The following is a 19,435-nucleotide window of genomic DNA, read 5'->3' as shown; positions in this document are numbered from 1 at the left end:
ATTTAGATATAGCTTCTATATCTGACCAAATGAAAAATTTAGTATAGGTTGCGGAATGACATGTTTACGGATCCAATTTCATTTTACTGGTCCTTTAAAAATGCGACGTCTGTTAGGTTTCATCTGTTGAATATACCCAAAGTGGTGAAGGGTATCATATAGTCGGCCCCGTCCGTCTTTCCTTACTGGGTTTTAAATCTGTTATTTTTGCTGATGAAAGCAAATTTATCATGTTTGGGTCGGATTGACCATTTAACGTATGACGCAGATCGGAATAAGCACACAACTCCGAACGTAAATCCCGGAGGAATAGTATGTGGCTGTATAATCGCTGTCGGAGTAGGAAATCTCGTTTTTATTGAAGGAATTATGGATAAGATTTTTTATATAAACAATTTAAAATTTCATTGGAAATATAGTGCAGGAAAATTGGGGTTTCGGACATTTCAATTTTATCAAAATAGTGACTCCAAAACACAAGCCCCAGATCGTTCCAGAATCGATATTTTATAATTGTCCAAAAGTGATTCAAACATCTTCTCAGGTGAAGTATTTTGAAGAAATTATTAGAAGCCATAACATCTCAAGAACCAAGTCTAAAAAAGGTTTTACAAGTAGAATGGGGGAAATTTTGACATTTTACACTTAAAACTTGGTAAAATCGATGCAAAGTTGAAAGCTGTAAAAGATTACATACTAAGCATTAACCGTCCAAAAGATCCGTTTGTTAAAAAAACTTTATTTAACAATCATTATTATATTTATTGAATTCACATAATTGCATTGTTGAATTCACTTTTGACTGTGACTCACTGTATCTATATCACTGTATCTATATCACTGTATCTATATCAGCCTCCAAAAACCCGGAATGTTTTTGGAGGCTGACATACAGCCACTTTGGTGGTAAATTACGGCCAATACCATAAAAACACAGAAAATGTCCGTCCATCTGTTTGTCTGGCCAGTAACCGATTTCATCCAAACTTTGCACATTGTAATATTTCTTCCAAAATTTGTTCAAGTTTGAAGATGTGGATCAGATCATTCCTTTTGGTACGTACCAGACAAAATGGTCAACATTTTGCTGAAAATTTAATTTGTATCATGGAAACGGACTATCCCATTGTATTCAAACTATCTAATAAGTTTACCAAGCCAGTATAGTGTTGAAAGATGGGACTTATCGGCGCAATCCTTCTAGTATTTCCCTCACAAAGGGTCACATCGTAATATTTTTACCTAGCCTAGATCGAATACGAAGTTGGGGCTGATCGATATATATCTGTCGTCAACACCGATTGACACTTTTTTGTTTACAATAACAAAGTAGTTTAATTGAAATTTATAGGTTTAAAGATATTCTAGAGGTGGAAGACTTTCATCAGGTCTTTATCAGATGAAATAATTTATTTATCTTTAATTTATCTTCTATAGATATACATTTTTCTAGATATTTTTTTCGAGAGATGTCCTTATTTACATATTTTACCTTCGGATAAAGGAATATCTGGGTCTACTACAGATTGAACACCTTCTTCAGGATGAATACCCATCATATAGTCTTCTTCAGGCCTTTCTTCGGATATTCTATCAATATAATACCTTCTACAAAAAGTCTCTTACAGGACGTACATATATAGAATACCTTCTACAAGACTTATATAGAGAGGAGGTTTTAGCAGATTTTATGTCGATAGAAGTCCTGTTATAAGCCTTATACAACTCTACTATAAGCAGAAGAGCTCTATCAGATCATTAATAGAATGACTACTACTTAAAAGCTTTAGAATGTGTTTCTATATAGATGATTTTTACAGACCTTTCCTTGATTTTTACTAAACCCTTTACATTTCTTCTATAGATAAGGGTCGTTTGTCAGACGCATTTAAGACTCTATTGTTAATTTTTTATAAATATAATATCCCTTTTAAATGACATTATGGCATTATTCCCCATTTAAATGGCAACCCTATAAAATATTGTCACGATGACGGTGATGAGAAAACAAATACGCACTCCCCTACCAAACAACAGCAACAAAACCAACAGAGACATATAAGAATGGTATGGTTCCCAACAAAAAAAAAAAAAAAAAAAGAACAGCAACAACAAAAACACCACCACCTTGCTTTGCTTGCCAATGACAGCAGTGGCAGCAACATCAGCTCCACTGTCAGAGAGAGCCAATAGCCAAAAACATAAAATTATACAGCCTCAGTTGAACGTGAACATTCGTGGAGAGAACATAAAATAGCGTGGCGGAAAAATAGAAAAGAATAAGTGCGGGAAACAATGTGACTGACCACCTCAAAGGAATTTTAACAGAATAAGGATAAATACAAGAAAATAATGGAATTTTTTTATTAAAAAATTATTATTGAATAAAAGTGCAATTGAGAATGTGAAATTATTTGTATTTTTTTTTTAAATAAATAGAAAAGAAATAAATAAAAAAAACAAAAGGAAATTTATGATGCAAAAATAATCTGTGGAATTGAGATGCTAAATAAATTTGCATCCAGAACACAAATCTTAAATCTCTTAAAGTCAAAATAAAAGAATGATATTGATTTCTTTATATAAAAAATAAATATAAATTAAATTTGATTTAATTTTGTTAAAACGTACTAACAAGAAAAAAAAAATAAGAAAATATTGAAAAAAAAATCATGTCAGTGATCTATGCGTGAGTGCGTATGTGAACTTTCATTCTATTAAAAAAAAAATACCAGTTCTATAAACAAAAACAAATTTCTCATCCAGAAATTAAAAGAATGTATGAAAAGAAGAAGATGATGAATCAAATTTAAAACAAAAACAACTTGATGGAATCATAGTGCCCCCAGCAGCAATAATCTACGTGTGTGCGTGTTACTTCTTTCGGTTTCAATTTTATTTTGATGCTGAATATGATTTGGAATAAAAGAAATTTTATATTCAAATTGATTTTGAACTGCAGCTGAGCTGCATCAACTTCGAACATATGCATGAAATGCATTCTCACCGTCGGAATTAATTTAACAACAACAACAACAGCGACTACTGGTAGCTTTTAACAGTGAAACGGATTTAGAATCAAAATACGGTACGAAAATTAGAAACAAAATACATTTTTCAAAAGTAGTCAAAATTAACAAATTCAAATAAATAAGATGTCTGTCGAAGACAATTGAGATATTAGAAAAACAGAAAATAAAATACGGATTTTTATATAACCTAAAGCCGATACGAATCCAACAAGAAAAATAATACATTACAGGTTACCAGTAACAACAAAAATATTAAATAAATAAAAATTAAAACTATTTTTACATAGGAGAAGCTCCACAAACTCCGTTTTACAGTAAAGCGGCATTTTTCGAAAATAATTCGTCGACAAAAAATATGCAATAATTCAAAATGTTAAAAATAGGTTTTTTTTACATGAGCATATAGAATAGTAAAATAATTATTTTTTATTTCACTGCACACTTTTTAAAATATTGCACTTATACTTTAAAAAGTGTGCAGTGAAATGTGCAACTTCCGCCACAAAAAGTAAACACAGTTAAATTTACCCCTTTGTAGAAAAAAACCAAAAAATTGTTACAAATACCAGGGGTGAACAAAAATAATCAAGTGCTATAATAGTGATAAGTGGAAGAGGTCAGTGACAGTGCTATTTCCGGTGATATACCTAATAAGTGTCTGTGTTTCCGATAGTCTGTCTCTCATAGAAAATGTATATATACCTTAAGCCAAGCCTATGGTTTCCGGTGGTGTGCGGAATTGATATATAATGTGTCGATGTGTTTTATTACATTTATAATGATGGACCTATATAATCATGATGAGTGTTGCCAAAACTTTGGTGATAAAAAATCGATTTTTTTAATGATAGCAAGTGCTAAATAGTACCAAATTAAAGTGCTAAAAATTTATAGAAAGAACTTTGCTTATAGTTAATAATGAGATCTGTGTTACTTAAAAATTCATTATACTTACAAGGTGGTGGACTGTATTGATTCTATGCATATTCTCTAAAGGAAATATAGGTCTGTATCGTTTCCTGTTACAAACCGTTATTTTTGCAACAGCAAAAGGAAATGAGATAGACCCATAGTTCCTTTAGAGAGTATGCATAGAATCAATACAAAAATGTGTATAAGTCATACATTTTTTAACCGATTTTTTTGATTTTTATCATTTTCGAAAGCTAATTTAATTTTCTTCCCCATAATATAATTAAACTTATATGGCTTGATATCATAATTTCATCGTACAGTCCGAAGAAAAATAAATTTTGTCATTTTATGCGTATTTTTTTACATTTCAACCGCTGTAACTCAGCCAATCCTCAACCGATTTACCAAATATATATCTTGTTTGAAAGGAAAAATTTAACTCTTCGAAGAAAAATATAAATCCATTATAAAGTAAATAAGTTATTCAAGTTTCAAATTGCAACTCCATTGACCCAGAAAGACCAAAGGTATTTTCGTGGTCCAGGGACTCCAACTAAACAGAATTGGTACATTAGAACACATGAAAAAAATTTTTTGTTATTTTGTAGCGCAGTGTAATTTACAAAAAAATTTTGTTATTATTTTTGATGGCGTACATGATAACTTCTCACTGGAACATCGTACATTCCAACGGTGTTAGAAAGAGTACATGTCTGGCTCTCGTATGAACTAGGATTATTGAGTTCGCTCTAAAATTAACAAAATGGCGGACCTTTGAAAAAATATTTTTGGAAAATCACCGATTTTTTACCAAAAACCAAGTTAAAAAATAAGGAAGGTCTTCACCGATTGGCATTATCCTATCGATAGCAGTACACTCACAGAGAAACGTGTAAAAATTTGGAATCGATTGGGTTATTAGTTTTTGAGTTATCGTGCCCGCCATTCGCAAAAGAGAAAATCGCGTTTAAAGTTTGAGAAGCCCTTTAACCGTCACTTGATGCTGACACAATAAATCGGCTATATTTTCAAGTGTTCTTGAGATTTTTACTTGAAATTTTGTAGGGACATTCTTGAATTAGTGTAGAATTGAATTAAATAAAAAAAAAAATTGACCGGAAAATGGGGCGGGTCCCCTTAAGCAGGGTTTTAAATCTAATGTGCATTAATTTGGTATTTTGGATTCTCCCTGGGTGGAAAATCGTCCTACTAAAAATTTTTAATATTTGTGAACGTTCAACATGAACTATGCTAATGTTTTACAACTGAATTTTTTACCCGGATTTTCATTGGGTAAACATTTTCCCTATACAAAATTATCATTATAGGACGAAGTCCCCATAAAGCGGTACGTCCATTATTCGCTTTTGGGTAACTTTAGGCACGATTTTCAACCAAAGTTGTTTCAATTTAATATTTTGTACATTTATTGGCACAATGAATTATAAATATTGGTCCATGTTTCGGGGTAGCGCAACAGAGCGGTATCGCCGGGAACGTTTTTTTAACCGAATTGACTATAGTTTTATACTTTTGATTCTATGAGGTGTCAAAAAGCTAATACCGGTAGCGGTATTTTGAAGGATATAACCACAGTTTCCCACCAAAGTAACTGCAATTTCACATTGTGGAGTTTTGGAGACTGGCTATATGCAGATATTTGAAACCGAAAAAACCGAAAATTATAAAGAGTGCCAGAAAAAAAAAATACTAAAAAATATTCTAGGTGCTAGATAAATTTTGTTGTGCTAAACAAGTTTAAAAAGTGTTTAATCTAGCACTAAAAGTGCTTAATTGGCAACACTGGTCATGATGGACTTATATAGTCGTTAGTTGCACCAAAGGCCTTGCCTTATGAAAATATTATTGTGTGCAAAGTTTGGATGAACGTGGATATTCCCTTCGCTTAATATGAGATTTACAAGTTTTCAAAATATTGATCCTTTGTGGAAGAGGCACTAGAAAGAGTGGACCAATAAGTAACATCTTCAAAAATTATACAAGCAGTTTAGTTCATATCGGATAGTCCGCCCGATATTTTAATATTAATTTTTGGCAAAATTTTGACCATCGTGCACACTAGCTAGTCAGAAAGAAAGATGGATATTTGTAAATAAATCGACGCCAAATTGTATAAAGAAGCACATTTTTGCCGTACAGAGTGTTTAAAAATTAAATTTCCAAAATTAGTTAAAAAGTGCCAGAGATGTAAACGACATTTACATTAGAGCTTTTTGTCGGGTAAACCTACTCTATGAGGATTTATTTGACATGTATACAAGGGAATTGATAATTGAAACCCACTGGGTTAACGAAATTCGGAACAATGTAAACGTACTACTAGATAAACATAAAATAAATAAATAAATTGAAATAATAATAAAAAGTTAGTGTGGAAAATCAAGTAACAACAACATATTTTTGGTAATTTTTGTGCGATGTTAATAATCCTTGGCTCTGGTATAAGCCAGACATGTACCCTTTCGAATGCTGTTGGAATTTTCGGACGCGGACGTTCCAGTGATCGGAAATCATGCTAGCCTTCGAAAAGAGAGACTTTTCTGCAATTTTAAATCGAAAATAGAGGGGTTCCCTTAAATTCCTGAAAAACAAATGTGCAAAATTCCGAAATTAAAATTTAAGAAAACTTTGCCCATATATACATTATAATATATTACATAAAATATTAGGTTGGGGAAAAACAAATCCAAACCTGTGAGCGGAGCAGTATAGTTGAACGGGGCCGACCATATGATACCCTACACAACTTCCACGAAAATCTAACTTTCTTTGGTACTACATTCTGAGTTTGGGCAATACTTCACGATATTTACATCTTGACGACTAGAGGTCAACAAATATTATTATTACTAATATTCAGTACAGCCCTTCTAATTACTTGTTCAGATTTCCTTCACCGTGGGTTGTGTTGTGTTGTTTGGCTTTCAATTGTGGCCCATAGATCGACTCGAAAAAACACAAAAATTAAGTTTTCGTTCCACTTCATCCCAATATTATTTTCTGATCATCACCGAAAATTACAGGCGTTGTCCTTGACCATACCAGGATCCTCAAGGAAAATTTCAAAGGATTCTAGTGTGGTAATAGGTTACTATATAATATATGAATACGTAAGCACCTGTAAATATTTAAGTGTAACTCCCACATCTGAGTACGTACGACCATATAATTGGTATCAATTTAAATGAGCAAGTATATAGGCAATAGAATACAAATTTTGTAATTTTTCAAACAAAAGTCAGAGCCCATTTGACTCGCTAAATATTGACCGATCCTTATCAATACAGGCATGCTTATTCTTTGGCCCGATCGCCTTCTCCATGTAAAATTCGCAGATGGAAATTCGATCCATCCTATTTTTTCTGTTAATTGGTGTTGCATCTAAACATGGAGCTTCTTTTTGAATCCAGCTTTGTGTAAATGGTTTAAAACAGTTTTATGGTGGATTTTTAGCTCCTGGGCGATTTTCAACTCCGGTCAAATTCGATCATTTCTCCGGATTGATCATTTCTCCGGATTGCTACTCAAGATTGAAATAACTTTTAACTTTCGGGCCCACATTACGCGCATTTACTGCTTCACATTACCCGCCCAAGAATTTATTTCGCCGTTTTACGTGTTTTAACTATATGTATATCAAAAAATGGAAAATGGTGGTCCACTTTACCCGAAGTTCCTCCATATGTAATTTTCATATTCACTAATGGACATATCTCCTTTGTCAAAAAACGAATGCTTTTGCATGGGTTCCCGATATTTCTGAATATTAAATAAGGATCTACCTGAATTTACTAACCCATTATGCTTGAATTTGGTGTTTGATATATTATTTGATATTTGCAACGATACATCCTGGGTTTGACCATCCAAAAAATTACAGTTTATTTTTTAAGCCATTAGATGTTTTGAACACTTATCGTCGATGTATTCGTGGTTTTATAAATGGGTTTAAAAAAATTCTGCACTGAAACCAGTGAAAAAGTGTGTCGGTGACACTTTTTTCTCGGTGACTCTTATCTATGAGTTTAATTTGGCAAATAAGAATATATATTGATATAAATATTAAAGACAATCTTAGTGAACAAGAAATATAGATTCCATTACGCCTCTATAAGAATATTAAAAATCATTAATACGTAACACACAAACCAATTAAAAATCTTACAAACAAATCTTCAAATTTTTTTATTTAAAATATTTCTTTGAAAATATGAAAAAGAAGAAAAAATATTTTATTAAAATACCTTGATATTTAATAAATAAAAAAATATACATAGATTTGAAAAATAATGTCCTTCTCAATTGTCGTGTCGAATGCAATATAAATTTCTATGTGTAGATGTGTGGGTTTGTGTGTGTGACAATGATGCGGCACAGGTGTATTTATGCAGCTGTTTTATTGCATCTGGCGCGTAAAGGCGCGGCTACTGAGTTTTATATTTCACACTTAATATTTGTTATATATTTCATTCGATGTTCTTGTTGCAGTTGCATATTTTGTGCATCATTGCACGGTTTCTGCTCACTGAAGAGGAGCAAAGAAAACAACACCAAACTTGATGCTAAATAATTGAATGCCAACAAAGACAACAACCACACACACAACATAAAGCAAATTCATAAAATTTATAGTTTTTTGTTTATTTAATGAATGCCATTAAATATATATAATTTTTTTGGGTGCAGTTGTTGTTGTTATCGTCTTTTTTGTTGTAATGTAATCAAATATACATAATTATAATTAACATCTAAAAAGAAACATCTTTAACATGGTGTATGTCATTAGCAGCGTGCGTTGTTTTTTCTTTGTGTTCTATAACCACGTCTATTAAAAATAGTTTAATCTTTTTTAGAACACAAATAGTTTTGTTGACAACATAGAGGCAACAGCACATACTTGCAGAAATTAGCGAAGGTGGATGGGAAGGATTTCAATGAAACAAGTAAATGGGGGCTGTAGATGGTTAATAACCAACATGAAAAACTATACCGAAAACTAGATGGGTATATTCCTTCCAAAAAAATTGTGAATTCATTACCGAGTTTGGCTACTGCTCATTTTTGGAGGTGGTTTGTATAAATGTAAACCAGGTTATATTGATTTCACTACTGGAGATATAAATGCCATTGCACAAGATTATAATATTCTATAGAGGTATATCCTCCACAAATCTATAAATAAAATTTTGCAGAATATTTCTAATTTTATCCTCCATAAATCCCTAATCAAATTTTTTATATAAATTTGTATTTCTAATCCGTATTTTTTCCTCCATTTTCTTTACAGATATATAGAAAACTAATTCTGTGATAATACCTCCCTAAATACTCTCAAAAATAAATAACACCATGGCAATGACAGACAACAGTGCAACGACTATCAACAACTCATCTTCAGCACCACCAACATCCGCATCAATGATGGCTAAACGACGAAATATGAAATTCTTTAAAATGTATCCCTTTGTGGCGGATACATATCGGGAAATACGGAAATATTTATCATCGCTTAACAATGATATGAATAGTCAGATATTAATAAAAATTATAAATAAATTTAAGAGGTAAATTGAGGAGCATGACAATTTTCATAATTATATAAATTTTTCTAATCATAATTTTTTCCTCTCTCTTAAAGGGGCTGCTCGGAAATATACGAAAGCGTTTTGGAAGATTTGGAAATGAGTAAATTGCTGGCGGCGAATATAGTTCGGGTATTGGATCTACTAAAAGATATGAGTAAAAAATGTCATGATGTAAGTATTGAGAAAATAAGGAGGGTTTGAAATATGCAGAAAAATAAAGAACAGCTTAAGTCCGTCTCTTGGTGTTTATAAACTCCAAGTTTGGATGATTACTTCCTTCTCCCTAAAAGGTCTTCCTTCAATGTATCTATAAAGTTTCCATCCAGACGATCTGGATGGAAAAACTAATTTCCCATCCCTCGTCTAAAAAGATTTCCTCCAGAAACAATTCCCTCACTTTGAAACGGTAAAAAGTGTGCCTCATCGAAATATTGGTTTTAGACTCCATGTTCGTTTGGACCAAATCTGTTTCAGACAATTTGGAGTCGATTAACAAATGTTCGTCCGTCTGGTCGGCTTAAGTTCGTCTCTTGGTGTTTATAAACTCCAAGTTTGGAAGTTTACTTCCTTCTCCCTAAAAGGTCTTCCTTCAATGTATCTATAAAGTTTCCATCCAGATCGTCTATATAAAAACTAATTTCCCATCCCTCGTCTAAAAAGATTTCCTCCAGAAACAATTCCCTCACTTTGAAACGGTAAAAAGTGTGCCTCATCGAAATATTGGTTTTAGACTCCATGTTCGTTTGGACCAAATCTGTTTCAGACAATTTGGAGTCGATTAACAAATGTTCATCCGTCTGGTCGGCTGGTGCGCACGATAACTCTCAAAGGGAGCAAGCGATCTCGTCCAAAACTTTACACATTGTAATATTTTTTCCAAAATTAGTTTAAGTTCGATGATGGGGGTGGACCACAAGGGTCCACTCCTTGTGGTACCTCCCCCCACAAATGGTCAACATTTTCAATATTTATAAATTCAATATAAGGCAAAATGAACGACCGAATTGAACTAAACTTTGCAGAACCTATTATATTTACTAAGTCTAGATCAAGTGCGAATATAGGACCTAAAAAGACTCCTTTCCGATCATCTATAAAGACTCCAGCTGCTCTATAAAGACAACCTCTAGACTCCATTCAACTCGTCTATAAAAACTCCCTTCTATAAACACTCCCTTCAGCTCGCCTATAAATACTCCCTTCAGCTTGTCTATAAAGACTCCCTTCAGCTCGTCTATAAAGACTCCCTTCAGCTCGTCTATAAAGACTCCCTTCAGCTCGTCTATAAAGACACCCTTCAGCTCGTCCATAAAGACTCCCTTCGGCTCGTCTATAAAGACTCCCTTCGGCTCGTCTATAAAGACTCCCTTCAGCTCGTCTATAAAGACTCCCTTCAGCTCGTCTATAAAGACTCCCTTCAGCTCGTCTATAAAGACTCCCTTCAGCTCGTCTATAAAGACTCCCTTCAGCTCGTCTAAAAAGACTCCCTTCAGCTCGTCTATAAAGACTCCCTTCAGCTCGTCTATAAAGACTCCCTTCAGCTCGTCTATAAAGACTCCCTTCAGCTCGTCTATAAAGACTCCCTTCAGCTCGTCTATAAAACTCCCTTCAGCTCATCTATAAAACTCCCTTCAGCTCGTCTATAAAGACTCCCTTCAGCTCGTCTATAAAGACTCCCTTCAGCTCGTCTATAAAGACTCCCTTCAGCTCGTCTATAAAGACTCCCTTCAGCTCGTCTATAAAGACTCCCTTCAGCTCGTCTATAAAGACTCCCTTCAGCTCGTCTATAAAGACTCCCTTCAGCTCGTCTATAAAGACTCCCTTCAGCTCGTCTATAAAGACTCCCTTCAGCTCGTCTATAAAGACTCCCTTCAGCACTTCAGTTTCCCTTCAGACCGTTTATAAAAACACCTTCCTTCAAGACATCTATAGACTCCCTCCAGTTTGTCTGTAAAGCCTTCTCCAAACTAGTCTAAATATACTTCTTTCAGCCCATATATAACAACTCCCTCCAGCCCTCTTCGATTCGTCTATAACGTTTTTATCCAGCTCCTCTAGAAAGACTCCCTTCCACACCTTTTTGAGGACTCGATTTTGTCCGCATATATTTACCTAGTCCTAAAATATTTTTTAATTTGTTTACCTCTTTTACCAGTTAGAAGAATACCAACATCGTGTATGTGAACTGATTGCCTTTTTAATAAGCTGTGAACTTAGAATATGTTTGGACTGCCATGAGAAGGAACATCTCGTAGATAATAGAATTGTTTATATAATGAGGAGACACTTGGTGCAAGAAGATGAGGTAAGTAATTAAAATAAAATTATAAAATAACAACGATATTAAATAAGATTTTTTATTCCCATTTCCCAGGAGGATACACTATACAATATATTGCGTACCCTAACCTATATACCTCGACTATTTAATGCCAGCAATATAATGTGTGCCATATTTGAGTAAGTTTTATCACTCAAATTATTTCAATTATTTTTTGGTTTTTATAACCACCGTTTCTTTTCTATTTCACAGAGAATTTATACCACTTAAGTCACCGCCGGAACCTAAAGCATTACCGGATAAATTATATATGTTGTACATCATCATATTTTATCGTTGGATGAAATTCAAAAAGAATGAATGCGATCAGCAATTTATTGTTAATTTTGCTGCCAGTTTTATGAAACCTAAAGTTTCGCTGTGCATCAATCCATTGTATAATCAACATTTGCCAAAATATTCACGCCATAGTGAAGCTACACGTACAATTCTCAAGCAAATGGTATTCTATAGGGATTTGAGAACTGTAGGTTTTATCGCATTTTTTTTATTTGGGTTTCATATACTAATTATAAAAACTGTTTTCTTTTCAGGCTTGTATTATAGATAATGCATTTAAAATGACTGGAACAATTGTGGTAAGTTTTGTTTAATAAATGTATATAATTTTAAGTGGAATTTTGAGTTATAAAGGAGAACACTCCGAAACTTCAACCTGGCTTCAAAGCCCATCTCTAGCTATTCTATAAAAACTCCCTCTAGTAAGTTTATAAATTCAAGCTATGATTCGTCTATGAAAGACTCCCTTTGGCTCGTCTATGAAAGACTCCCTTCGGCTCGTCTACAAAAACCCTCTTCAGCTCGTCTATAAAGTATTCCTTTAGCTCGTCTATAAACCCTCCCTTCAGCTCGTCTATAAATGATTCCCTTCAGCTCGTCTATAAAAGATTCCCTTCAGGTCGTCCATGAAAGACTCCCTTCAGCTCGTCTATGAAAGACTCCCTTCAGCTCGTCTATGAAAGACTCCCTTCAGCTCGTCTATGAAAGACTCCCTTCAGCTCGTCTATGAAAGACTCCCTTCAGCTCGTCTATGAAAGATTCCCTTCAGCTCGTCTATGAAAGACTCCCTTCAGCTCGTCTATGAAAGACTCCCTTCAGCTCGTCTATGAAAGACTCCCTTCAGCTCGTCTATGAAAGACTCCCTTCAGCTCGTCTATGAAAGACTCCCTTCAGCTCGTCTATGAAAGACTCCCTTCAGCTCGTCTATGAAAGACTCCCTTCAGCTCGTCTATGAAAGACTCCCTTCAGCTCGTCTATGAAAGACTCCCTTCAGCTCGTCTATGAAAGACTCCCTTCAGCTCGTCTATGAAAGACTCCCTTCAGCTCGTCTATGAAAGACTCCCTTCAGCTCGTCTATGAAAGACTCCCTTCAGCTCGTCTATGAAAGACTCCCTTCAGCTCGTCTATGAAAGACTCCCTTCAGCTCGTCTATGAAAGACTCCCTTCAGCTCGTCTATGAAAGACTCCCTTCAGCTCGTCTATGAAAGACTCCCTTCAGCTCGTCTATGAAAGACTCCCTTCAGCTCGTCTATGAAAGACTCCCTTCAGCTCGTCTATGAAAGACTCCCTTCAGCTCGTCTATGAAAGACTCCCTTCAGCTCGTCTATGAAAGACTCCCTTCAGCTCGTCTATGAAAGACTCCCTTCAGCTCGTCTATGAAAGACTCCCTTCAGCTCGTCTATCTCCCTTCAGCTCGTCTATGAAAGATTCCCTTCAGCTCGTCTATGAAAGACTCCCTTCAGCTCGTCTATGAAAGACTCCCTTCAGCTCGTCTATGAAAGACTCCCTTCAGCTCGTCTATGAAAGACTCCCTTCAGCTCGTCTATGAAAGACTCCCTTCAGCTCGTCTATGAAAGACTCCCTTCAGCTCGTCTATGAAAGACTCCCTTCAGCTCGTCTATGAAAGACTCCCTTCAGCTCGTCTATGAAAGACTCCCTTCAGCTCGTCTATGAAAGACTCCCTTCAGCTCGTCTATGAAAAACTCCCTTCAGCTCGTCTATGAAAGACTCCCTTCAGCTCGTCTATGAAAGACTCCCTTCAGCTCGTCTATGAAAGACTCCCTTCAGCTCGTCTATGAAAGACTCCCTTCAGCTTGTATTTTCCTTTATCACTCAAAATTCCCTTCTATCCCATTTATATGATGTCTTAGTAAAAGGTTTGATTTTTATGCTGAAATTCATTATTTTCCGAATACAGTTAGCAGTTAGTCGCAATTGTATTCTACGAACATTTTGAAGAGTAACATAAAAAATTGATTACACCCTTAATAACTGATAAATGTAGAAATTAGAACTAGTTTTTTATAAATTATTCCCAAACTAACAACTTATTATTTATTCTTGTCCATCAGGATCTCTGTGATTATGAAGATGATGTGATGACTGCTGGTCATGATTCAACATCATCGTCATCGGATATTATGAATTTTGAACAACTATTTTCATCGGTGCAATTGGAGTTGACAAAAACCTCGACAACAACACGAATAAAACATGAGGATGAAACCATTGTGGATAGTGTCGATTTAACTGTGGAAGAAACGGATCTCAATGACGATGAACGTTTGAAATTTGTGTTGGAAAAACAAGACAAATGGTTGGATAAAATGGAAACAATTACAAAACAATATCTATCGCTAAAAGAAAAACAACAAAAATTAAAAGAAAATTCATCATCGTCGTCGGACATAATATGTTTAGATAGTGATTCGGATGGCGAAACAAATAAACGAGTACAAAAACCAAGACAAAAACGAACTATTGACAAAGACTCTCAAACGGATAATGAAGATTTATTTGATGATAATTATCCTGAAACTATTACGCCCCTTAATAATCATAATGATAATAACCACTCGGAAAGTTCGGAAAATGAAGCTGTAAATGATATTACTAAAATAACTCCCACCTTTGTGGCCAATGATAATAGTAATCTTCGTACCTATGTGGCTAAAAAGAGTAGCAGTTGTTCGATTTCATCGGCAGATGAATCTTATTGTAATAATAATCGTAAGAGAACAAGCCCTGCCAAGAAACGTCCGGAGCGTAGAAATAGTGTTCACTTTATAGCAGTACCAAAATCACCAACACCTCCAAGAGCCACATCTCGAAAGTCACCACCACCGCCCACAGCAAATGTGGAAAGTGACAATGACAGCTCATCAGATGATGTAGAGTATTATCGTAATTTCTTCCATTCCTCTTCACCATCGCCACAAAGAAATATGAATTCCTTGGGTCCGGGTGTGCCATTTGATCGGCTAAATTCCACCTTTGGATCAGGTAGTAAAGTGATATTTTCTCAAGCCATGCCTAGCCATAATGGTTCTTCAATTACAAGACAGGATGAAACGGTAATTTGCACTTGAATTTCTGTTCCGTCTCTATTGTTTTATTAATTTTTTTTGTTTTCTTTAGAATCTCTCAACAAAGTCCGAACAGCAGAAAACAAAAAAGGTGCATTTCGATAACAGTCCACTGGGTCCAACATCAGCCTATTCAAAACAGAAGTCATCAAATAAATCTTCTTCTGGTGTTGTCCATCATAATCCATTGGATAATACTGCTGATGATTATGTTCAACCATTTTGGCAACGTTCATCATTCCAATGTTCCCCCTCGCGTTTGAATAGTTTACAAATGACATCGCCAATGGGTAGACAACAACAACAGCAACAAGGTAGATTATTTTTCAGTGCAAATAATATAAAGACTCCCTTCAGCTCGTGTTTAAAGACTACCTTCAGCTCGTCTATAAAGACTCTCCTTCAGCTCGTGTTTAAAGACTACCTTCAGCTCGTCTATAAAGACTCCCTTCAGCTCGTCTATAAAGACTCCCTTCAGCTCGTCTATAAAGACTCCCTTCAGCTCGTCTATAAAGACTCCCTTCAGCTCGTCTGTAAAGACTCCCTTCAGATCTTCTATAAAGACTCCCTTCAGCTGGTCTGTAAAGACTCCCTTCAGCTGGTCTGTAAAGACTCCCTTTAGGTCGTCTTTATAGACTCCCTTCAGCTGGTCTATAAAAGACTATATAAAGACTAACTTCTGCTCGACTATGAAGACTACCTTCATCTCGACTATAGACTCCCTTCAGCTGTTCTATAAAGACTCCCTCCAGCTTATCTATAAAGACTCGCTTTCTATGGGTCCTTACTATTTTTTAAATCCATGCTTTCTATGGGTCCTTAAAAATATTTTTTATAAACAGGCGTGAAAGACTCGCTTCAGCTGGTCTATAAAGACTCCCTTCAGCTCGTATATATAGACTCCCTTCAGCTGGTCTATAAAAGACTATATAAAGACTACCTTCAGCTCGACTATAAAGACTATATAAAGATTACCTTCATCTCGACTATAGACTCCCTTCAGCTGGTCTATAAAGACTCGCTTTAGCTGGTCTATAAAGACTCCCTTCAGCTGGTCTATAAAGACTCCCTCCAGCTAAGCTGGTCTATAAAGACTCCCTCCAGCTCGTCTATAAAGACTCGCTTTCTATGGGTCCTTAATATTTTTTTAAATCCGTGCTTTCTATGGGTCCTTAAAAATATTTTTTATAAATCCATGCTTTCTATGGGTCCTTAAATTTTTTTTTATAAATCCATGCTTTCTATGGGCACATACAAAAATTCTTTAAAATTCCATGTCAGTATTGGCTCCCTGAAAAAATATTTTTTAAAAATCCACGCCTGTTTTAGGTCCTTGAAAAAATATTCTTTATAAATCCACGCCTGTTTGAGGTTCTAGAAAAAATATTCTTTAAAAATCCACGCCTGTTTTAGGTTCTTGAAAAAATATTCTTTAAAAATCCACGCCTGTTTGAGGTCCTAGAAAAAATATTCTCTAAAAATCTACACCTGTTTGAGGTTCTAGAAATGCTTAAAAAAATATTCTTTAAGAACCCACGCCTATTTTAGATGCTTTAAAATTTTTTCTTTAAAAACTCACGCCCGTTTTAGATGCTTAAAAAATATTCTTTATAAATCCACAACTGTTTTAGTTGCTTAAACAAATATTCTTAAAAAATTCACGCCTGTTATAGGAATTTGAAAGAAATATGCTTTAAAAATTCACAATGAGTCCTGAAAAAGTTTTCTTTAGTAGCTAGTGTTCGATTGTTTTTTATTGTTGATATATAATAAAATAAATATATATCTAATATATATTTTATTTTTATTCCCTATAGAACACAGAGCTGCTGCAAATTCCCTATTTTCCAATATTTTCGAGCGTCGCCCATCAATATCCAATCGAAGGCCTAGCATTGGATCCAATGCCTATTCATGCGGGCAATTTAGCTTCACAACAGGAAAAAGATCTCTACACCAATCCCATTTAGGTTCCGATGGTCATCGTTGCAAAAAGAATCTACATAAGCTGAATCGTCTAAAATCGAGACGTTCAACAATTGCCGGACATAATGATTTCAATAGCTATATGGCAATACAATTTCCCACAGAAACAATGGGACTGCTGCGCCAACAAAATTTAGAGGAGGATAACACCTGGGGCGAGGGATCATATCAACGTTTTCTTCGCAATGAAATCAGCGATCATTTAGATGTTGCCTCAACGGAAGCCTTCAGTGCTTGGTGTGATGATAAATTGGCAAATAATAATTATGCTGCTGGTGCCGCCGGTGTAAAAACTCGCGAAGAACTTTTGGAATTGGAACGACAACGTAACATAATGTACAATGAAATATTGCAAAAACAACGACGTAAATTGGAGCTGAAGGCAATGGAAAAAATGAAAGAGAAGCAACGACGCAAACAGGAGAAGCAACAAAAACGCGAACTTTTCCAAATGGAACAGAGTGAGACAATGCGTCAACTGGAACGTATGAATTTAAGGGGTAATGTAACAGATTTTGAAGAGGAGCAGGAGGAGGTACTGCAACCTAAGCCGCCTCAACAGGGTACAGGTGAAAATCCACAAAAAATTCCAACTAAAGGCCAGTTGAAGGAATTCCAGCTGCCATTAACAAAACAACCGCTTTGGGAGTCAACAAAAAAATCTGCTGATGTCGGAAGCCAACAGGATATTGTGAAACAGCAACAACAACAACGAGAGGAAAATAATGTTACTAAAAATTTAAACAAATCGAATATCCAATCTTCGGAAAATGAAAATGAAACTTCCGATTTGGAGAAATTACCTTTGGTCCAACGAAATACCCGAACAAATTCCAAAGAAACCAAGGGCTCTTCATCATCCGAAAAGAGCCCCAAAAAGGCTACAGTCGTCGAGAATACACGCCAAACACGCACAAGAAGACGTACTTTGAGCAAAACCCCAACCAATGGGCACAATGATTTGGAACAAACCACCGATTCCGAATTTGAATGTAAACGCCCATTAAGAGCGAGACGTAAAAGTGTTAGTAATCCACAAGTTTTAAAACGTCGTGGCAGCTATGCAGATCAAACAACCGATTCGGAGTTAGAAACAAGATCAACATGTTCCTATAGCTTGCGGAATTCAACGCGATTGGCCCAACAGCAGAAGAAAAATACAAGGCAATCGGATTCTGATTCGCTAGTGGATACACCGACATCGGTTTCAACAACAAATATGTCTCCACCAATGGAGGTGGGAATTAAAAGGAGAACTAAGGCTAAAGGGAAAAAGATTGTAAATAAAGAGGTGACCAAACCGCAGGAATTGCCACCACCACCGAACTTAACAAATCCCCTTCCGAATGTGGAACAAGTGACATCACCAATGTCTGAGCAAAATATTGTGGCAGTTATAGCCCAACGTTTATCCTCTCCCGATACCACAACCATAATACATAATACCATAGAATCTACGGATCGTGAGGAAATTCTTGAGACCTTGGAAGATCTTTTGGCCAAGGAACAACAACAGCAGCAGCAGGTAACAAAAACCCAACAAGAACCACATGATGATGTCCAAAACAATGTACCTCTGGAGTCTTCAGCCAACGATATGCATAGCGTCATTGAAAATATCGTAATAAATGAAATACAACGTGAAATGGATGCTGAAAGATCAGCGCAACCACCACCACCACCAAATCAGGAACATTCAAAACCCCAATGGAATATACGAAAAAATACCATTGTGGATTTTGAAGATAGTCCAGAGGATACAATGGTGGCGCCCCATAATAATAATAATAATAATAATAACTCGTCTAATAATCAAAATCCCACAATTCCGCCAATAATCATCAGCAAGGTACAATCTTATGGCAACATCGTTCAAGATTTTGAATGTCCCCTAGAGAAGACTGCTCCACAAAATGCCAATAAAGTTGTGGTTACAGAAAATATTGTATTGCGGCGCCAAAATTCCGGGGAAATGGAAACGTCTGGCACTTTGTTGCCCATAAATGATTTAATTATGAATTTAAATGATATACCCCTACTGCCGATCGGTAATACAAATGAAACGTCATCAGCGTCATCATTGGGGGGAGAGATTTATGGTATCTCGGGAGAAGAAAATGTGGGTCTTGAAAATTATCCCCTAAGCAAGCAGGGTGAGAGCATGTTAGAGAAGGAAGTTTTGGTAGCCAA

This window comes from Musca vetustissima, unplaced genomic scaffold, assembly GCF_032173495.1.
Source record: "Musca vetustissima isolate MV318-11 ecotype Yass unplaced genomic scaffold, APGP_CSIRO_Mvet_v1 utg65745, whole genome shotgun sequence".
Classification (NCBI taxonomy): domain Eukaryota; kingdom Metazoa; phylum Arthropoda; class Insecta; order Diptera; family Muscidae; genus Musca; species Musca vetustissima.
This window is presented reverse-complemented; position numbering follows the sequence as displayed.